The following is a 7183-nucleotide window of genomic DNA, read 5'->3' on the forward strand; positions in this document are numbered from 1 at the left end:
CGCTTCCAAGTGTTAAGCAGGATCTTCCGACAGCGCGTTCACTTATGTGCCGGGGTGCACAGCAGACGAAGCCTTCAAAAACCCTACTTGTGTGGGGAGAACCATTGCACTTGTCTGAGTGCAGGCAGCAACCAGGGAAGCACGAGTCGCCTGCCCTGTTGGCTCACCAATTCTTACCTGTGGTTCTGTTCTCTTGATGCTTGATCCTCAGCAAGGTGTACTGTGACCTGAAGGTCTCCACATATCGGGTAAAATAGAGTTTTCAGTATGAGAAGATATTACACATCTACATATTCCTGCAGGATATTTTAGTAATAGAGATAATGAAAATAAACTTGAATTTTCCATGTGTGAGCTGAGGCAAAATCTACAGTCAATAAATGAAGAAAAGATTTCTGGGCGTGGCGACTCGCCATGCTGCGGGAAGGCTCTGTGCGGCGGGGAGACGTTCCCAGGGAAGAGAGGTTTGTTTATGTTGCTCTTGCTGTTGTAGCCACATACACACATGTTGCCCTTCTAACACATCATGTTTTCCTTGAAATACAGTTCTTCCTGTTTTTTTTTCTTAAACAGATGCTATTCCAAACATTGGTTCTCTCTCTCTCTCTCTCTCTCTCTCTCTCTCTCTCTCTCTCTCTCTCTCTCTCTCTCTCTCTCTCTCTCTCTCTCTCTCTCTCTCTCTCTCTCTCTCTCTCTCTCTCTCTCTCTCTCTCTCTCTATATATATATATCATATGTTTGTGAGAGAGAGATAGAGAGAGAACTGACAGTTCTCTTCTGAATCTCTCTCTTTGTCTGTGTGTGTGTGTGAGGGAGAGAGAGAGAGAGAGAGAATTACCAGCTCTCTCTTTCTCTCTGTGTATGTGTGTGTGTGTGTGTGTGTGTGAGAGAGAGAGGGAGATGAATGTTTAGAATAGTTGGTTTGAAAAACATAATGAACTGTATTTCAAAGAAAACAAGATGTGCTAGAAGGGTAACTTGTGTGAATGTGGCTACAACAGCAAGTGCAATATGAATAAAGAGAAAGGCGTGAAAGTACAGGATGGGTAGGAAAAAGATGACAAGAAAAAAAGAAGCACACAAGAAAGCTGATAAGAGAGTAATAATAATAATTTGAATAATAATAATAATAATAATAATAATAATAATAATAATAATAATAATCACACACACACACACACACACACACACACACACACACACACACACACACACACACACACACACAAAGATATCAGAGCTGCCATACTGTGGCATTTGTGGTAGAAAAGCACATAGGAAGCGCCTGTTCCACCCTGTGGGTCACGTGAGTTGCCAGACACCTCCTCCACAGCTCCATGAATCACGACTGACACCTCTGTCCTCGGAGAGAGTGACTCGTCTTCCAGTGATCTAGTTGCCCCTCGTCTCCAGAACTTCTGAGAAGAAAGCGAGACGTTTGAATTAAAAACTCTAAGTGCGGAAAGTCGTGCCTTAATAGATGATCACTGGCGTGAGCAAGCTGCTGGGTTGTGCCTGAATAGATGACGGCCGCTGTTTGGGGGTTAACCTGGTTTGGTCCGGATGGGGTGCATGGCTTCTCCCAGTTGGGTACCACCTGAAGCACCACTGGTACTTTGTTGTGTCTGCACCCCTTGTCGCAAGTCTTCCACGTGCACTGTGTGTTAGGCTGAGGCTGAGGCAGGAAGCCCCTCCTGTTACAGGTGCCAGGTGTATTTTTCCAGGAGGAGACAGTAGGCACCTGCTGAAACAATAATTACTCCCAGTGAGGTCTAAAGCACTGTTCAGGAGGTGCTGTAAACTTATCATTAAACTCAGCTGTGACCTCACTGAATGTTTCCCTTTGTGTCTCAATACAAGGAAGGAGGCAGTCACAGCCTGCCCTCTAAAGACAACTCTCTTCCTCCACACAAAACTACAAGCACTTAATAACAAACACACCCGTCACTCAGAATTTCAAAATTATCATGGTGACTCCTACACCAACCATCTGGGGAGGGGACCATAAATGTCCCCAGGTCAGACTGCCCATTTGTCAACAACCCCAAGTGTCTTGACACTCCCCTCAACTTTTTCTTCATTAACTTCTGCAACATTCGCAGTCGAAGATCTAATTTTCAATCTGTAGAATACCACCTCTCCTCTTCTAAACTTCATCTTCTTTTCCTTACTGAAACACAGGTGTCTGAGGCAACTGACAGTATCCCCTTTTCTGTTCCCTCCTACTTTCTCTATCCTCATTTTCAATCCAAAGCTGGATGTTGCATTTATGTGCGCAACCATGTCTAGACAGGACAGGTCTTCAGCCTCTTCCTCATCGCCACAATGTTGCATCTCTAGCTATCTTTTACCGCTATTTTCATGCTAACTGCTCTTCTGATCTAGCTAACTACATGCCTCCCCTCCTCCTGCAGCCTCACTGCACAAGACTCTTCATTCTCTCACCCCTATTGTGTCCACCTCTCTGATGCAAGAGTATTCTCAATCATTCATCTATTTCTCTGGTAAACTCTGGAACTCCCAGCCTGCTTCTGTATTTTCACCTTCCTATGACTTAAATTCCTTCAAGAGGGAGGTTTCAAGACACTTATCCTTCAATTTTTGACTACCGCTTCAGACCCTGTTTGGAGACCAGCATCTCAGTAGACTTTTAGATTTTTTGTTGCCCTTGGCCAGTGTCCCTCCTACAAAAAAAAAAAAAAAAATTGTCTATGGAGGCTGTGTGTTAGGCTGAGGCAGGAAGGCCCTTGCATTCTTTGTGGTGATGACCTCCTCTGTTACAGGTGCCAGGTTAGCGTACAACAACAGAAGTCCTTCTGTGCATCCTCGGTGCAGCCTACGGGTTCCTGCAGTACCAGCCGTGGCCAGGAGCATTGTTGCTATGGAGGATGTGACGCCAGGCAGGAGGAGGCAGTAGGCACCTGCCAAAGCGATAATTACTTCCAGTGATGTTTAAAACACTGGATCAGGGGGTGCTGTGAACTTATCTTTAAACCCAGCTGTGACCTCATGGACTGTTTCCCTTTGTGTCTCACAACACAAGGTGGCAGTCACAGCCTGCCCTCTAAAGACAATTCTCTTCCTTCACACAAAACTACAAGCACCTAAATACATACACACCCTTCACTCAGAATTCAAAATCATGGCGACTCATACACCAGCCTCGGAGTCCCAGTCTGGGGAGGGGACCACAAATGTCCTCAGTTCAGACTGCTCTTTTGATATTGACACTAAGTGTCTTGACACCCACCTCAACTTTTTCTTCATTAACTTCTGCAATATTCATGGTCTCAGATCAAATTTTCAATCTATAGAACACCATCTCTCCTCTTCTAAACCTCATATTCTTTTCCTCACTGAAACTCAGGTGTCTGAGGCAACTGACAGTAGCCCCTTTTCTGTTCCCTCCTACTTTCTTTATCCTCATTTTCAATCCAAAGCTGGATGTTGTGTTTATGTGCGCAATGACTTAACCTGCTCTCGTGCCCATGCTCTTGAATCTTCCAAGTTTTCCACCATCTGGCTACAACTACAGAGTCACGCTCAGACTAAATTTATCTGTGCTGTATACCTCTCACCTAACTCCTCTGACTATAAGAAATTCTTTGACTACTTAACTTCCAAAGTGGAGCACATTCTGACCCTCTTCCCTTTTGCAGAGATCTCCATTCTTGGAGACTTTAATGTTCACCACCAGCTTTGGCTTTCCTCTCCCTTCACTGACCATCCTGGTGAACTAGCCTTCAACTTTGCTATCCTCCACGACCTAGAGCAATTGGTGCAACACCCTACTCATACTCCTGACCATCTTGGAGATACGCCCACCATTCTTGACCTTTTCCTAACCTCTAATCCTTCTGCTTATGCTGTCACCCTCTCTTCTCCGTTGGGCTCCTCCAATCGCAGTCTCATATCTGTATCTTGTCCTATTGCTCCAGTCCCTCCTCAGGATCCCCCTAAACAGAGGTGCCTCTGGCGTTTTGGCTCTGCTTGTTGGGGGGACCTGAGGAGGCATTTTGCTGATTTTCCTTGGAATGACTACTGCTTCCGTGTCAGAGACCCCTCTCTGTGTGCAGAGCGCATAACAGAGGTGATAGTGTCTGGCATGGAGGCGTACATTCCCCACTCTTTTTCTCGGCCTAAACCTTCGAAACCTTGGTTTGACACAGCTTGTTCTCGTGCTATACATGATAGAGAGGTGGCCCACAAAAGGTACTTGAGCCTTCCATCACCAGAATCTCGTGCACTTTATATTTCTGCCCGGAACCATGCCAAGTCTGTTCTCCAACTAGCCAAAAACTCCTTCATTAATAGAAACTGTCAAAATCTCTCAAGATCTAATTCCCCTCATGACTTCTGGCATCTATCCAAAAATATCTCCAATAACTTTGCTTCTTCTTTCCCTCCTTTATTTCAACCAGATGGCACCACTGCTATCACATCTATTTCTAAAGCTGAACTCTTCGCTCATACCTTTGCTAAAAACTCTACCTTGGATGATTCTGGGCTTGTTCCTCCCTCTCCTCCACCCTCTGACTACTTCATGCCACCTATTAAAATTCTTCGCAATGATGTTTTCCATGCCCTTGCTGGCCTAAACCCTCAGAAGGCTTATGGACCTGATGGGGTACCTCCCATTGTTCTCGAAAACTGTGCCTCCGTGCTTGCACCTTGCCTAGCCAAACTCTTTCAGCTCTGTCTGTCAACATCTACCTTTCCTTCTTGCTGGAAGTTTGCCTACTTTCAGCCTGTTCCTAAAAAGGGTGACCGTTCTAATCCCTCAAACTACCGTCCTATTGCTTTAATTTCCTGCCTATCTAAAGTTTTTGAATCTATCCTCAGCAGGAAGATTCTTAAACATCTATCACTTCACAACCTTCTATCTGATCGCCAGTATGGGTTCTGTCAAGGCCGCTCTACTGGTGATCTGGCTTTCCTTGCTGAGTCTTTGTCATCCTCTTTTAGAGATTTTGGTGAAACTTTTGCTGTTGCCTCAGACATATCAAATGCTTTTGATAGAGTCTGTCACAAAGCTTTGATTTCCAAACTACCTTCCTACGGCTTCTATCCTTCTCTCTGTAACTTTATCTCAAGTTTCCTTTCTGACCGTTCTATTGCTGCTGTGGTAGATGGTTACTGTTCTTCTCCTAAATCTATTAACAGTGGTGTTCCTCAGGGTTCTGTCTTGTCACCCACTCTCTTCCTATTATTTATCAATGATCTAAACCAAACTTCTTGTCCTATCCATTCCCACGCTGATGATACCACCCTGCACTTTTCCACATCTTTTCACAGACATCCAACTTTTCAGGAAGTAAACACTTCATGTAGGGAAGCCACAGAACGCCTGACTTCTGGTCTCTCTAAAATTTCTGATTGGGGCAGAGCAAACTTGGTATTGTTCAGTGCCTCAAAAAACTCATTTCCTCCATCTATCAACTCGACACAACCTTCCACACAACTATCCCCTCTTCTTCGTTGACACTCAACTGGCACCCTCTTCTACACTGAACATCCTTGGTCTGTCCTTTTCTTATCATCTAAACTGGAAACTTCACGTCTCATTTCTAGCTAAAACAGCTTCTATGAAGTTAGGCATTCTGAGATGTCTCTGCCAGTTTTTCTCGCCCAGCTGCTAACTCTGTACAGGGGCCTTATCTGTCCATGTATGGAGTATGCCTCACATGTCTAGGGGGTTCCACTCATACCACTTTTCTAGACAGGGTGGAATCAAATTTTTTTTGTCTCATCAACTCCTCTCCTCTTACTTACTGTTTTCAACCTCTTTCTCATTACTGCAGTGTCGCATCTCATGCTATCATCTTCTTCTATTTTCATACTAACTGTTCTTCTGATCTTGCAAACTGCATGGCTCCCCTCCTCCCATGGCCTCGCTGCACAACACTTTCTTCTTTCTCTCATCCCTGTTCTGTCCACCTTCCTAATGCAAGAGTTAACCAGTATTCTCAATCATTCATCTCTTTCTCTGGTAAACTCCAGAACTCCCTTGGAGTGTGGGAAAAGATTTACCCAGAAGGGGGGATCTTGATGCACACATCCTCATCCACACTAGGGAGAGAAAGATCCAGTGCCTGGAGTATGGGAAAAAAATTTACCTTGAAGGGTTCCCTTGACAGACACATCCTCACCCACACTGGGGAGAGAAAGTTCCAGTGCCTGGAGTGTGGGTAAAGATTTCCCCAGAAAGGTAATTTTAACATACACACCCTCACCCACGCTGGGAGGTAGCAAAGTGGTCGTCTTCTACGACAAGGAGATTCCAGCTGGGAAACACACACACACACACACACACACACAAGGTGGGGTAACAAAACCTGATATTGTTATCTGGAACAATGAAGTCCCAGTGCCTGGAGTGTGGGAAAAGATTTACTGAGAAAGGTTCCCTTAACAGACACATCTCACCACACCTCACCTCACCACCAGGACTGGCAAGAAGGTAGCAGCAGAAACACACACACATCGGTGAACAGAACTGCATTGAACATCTTGCTGAACACTTCACATACATGTTTTTGGGAACAGAAGAGAATGCTGCATTAAAAAAAAAAAAAATTAGAGAAACAATCAAGAAAGAATACCTTGACTGCTTGAAAAAGATTTGCAGGTCAGAAAAAAAAAAAAACAAGATTACTGCCACAAACCAGCTGGCAATACCAGTGGTGACTTGTGAGTCTGGTGTGGTGACTGGCCACATTACTGCCACAAACCAGCTGGCAATACCAGTGGTGACTTGTGAGTCTGGTGTGGTGACTGGCCACATTACTGCCACAAACTAGCTGGCAATACCAGTGGTGATTTATGGGTCTGGTGTGGTGACTGGCCAAAAGGTTTATCCTGCAATGTAATGTTGACAAACTTCCTCACTCACAATGTGGTAAGGAAGTACAGGTGTGGTGTTTGTGGCAGTGTTTGTGTAGCAAGAGTGGTGTTGCCAGACACATCCAAACACACCTGTGGGGGGTGAGGTGTTGTGGATGTGGTGGTGGTGTGTGAGGGACTTGGAGTGACTAGTGTTTGTGTGTTGTTACTTTGTACTCAAGTGTTGGAATAAACTTTTGTTGCTAGAATGCTGAGTTATCTTGTTAACAGTACTTAATGTGTGTGTGTGTGTACAAAATGCCCAGTATTAATTTTAACATGACAAACACAGCGGTGGATGA

The sequence above is a fragment of the Scylla paramamosain genome, unplaced genomic scaffold, assembly GCF_035594125.1.
Source record: "Scylla paramamosain isolate STU-SP2022 unplaced genomic scaffold, ASM3559412v1 Contig3, whole genome shotgun sequence".
NCBI classification, from domain to species: Eukaryota; Metazoa; Arthropoda; class Malacostraca; order Decapoda; family Portunidae; genus Scylla; species Scylla paramamosain.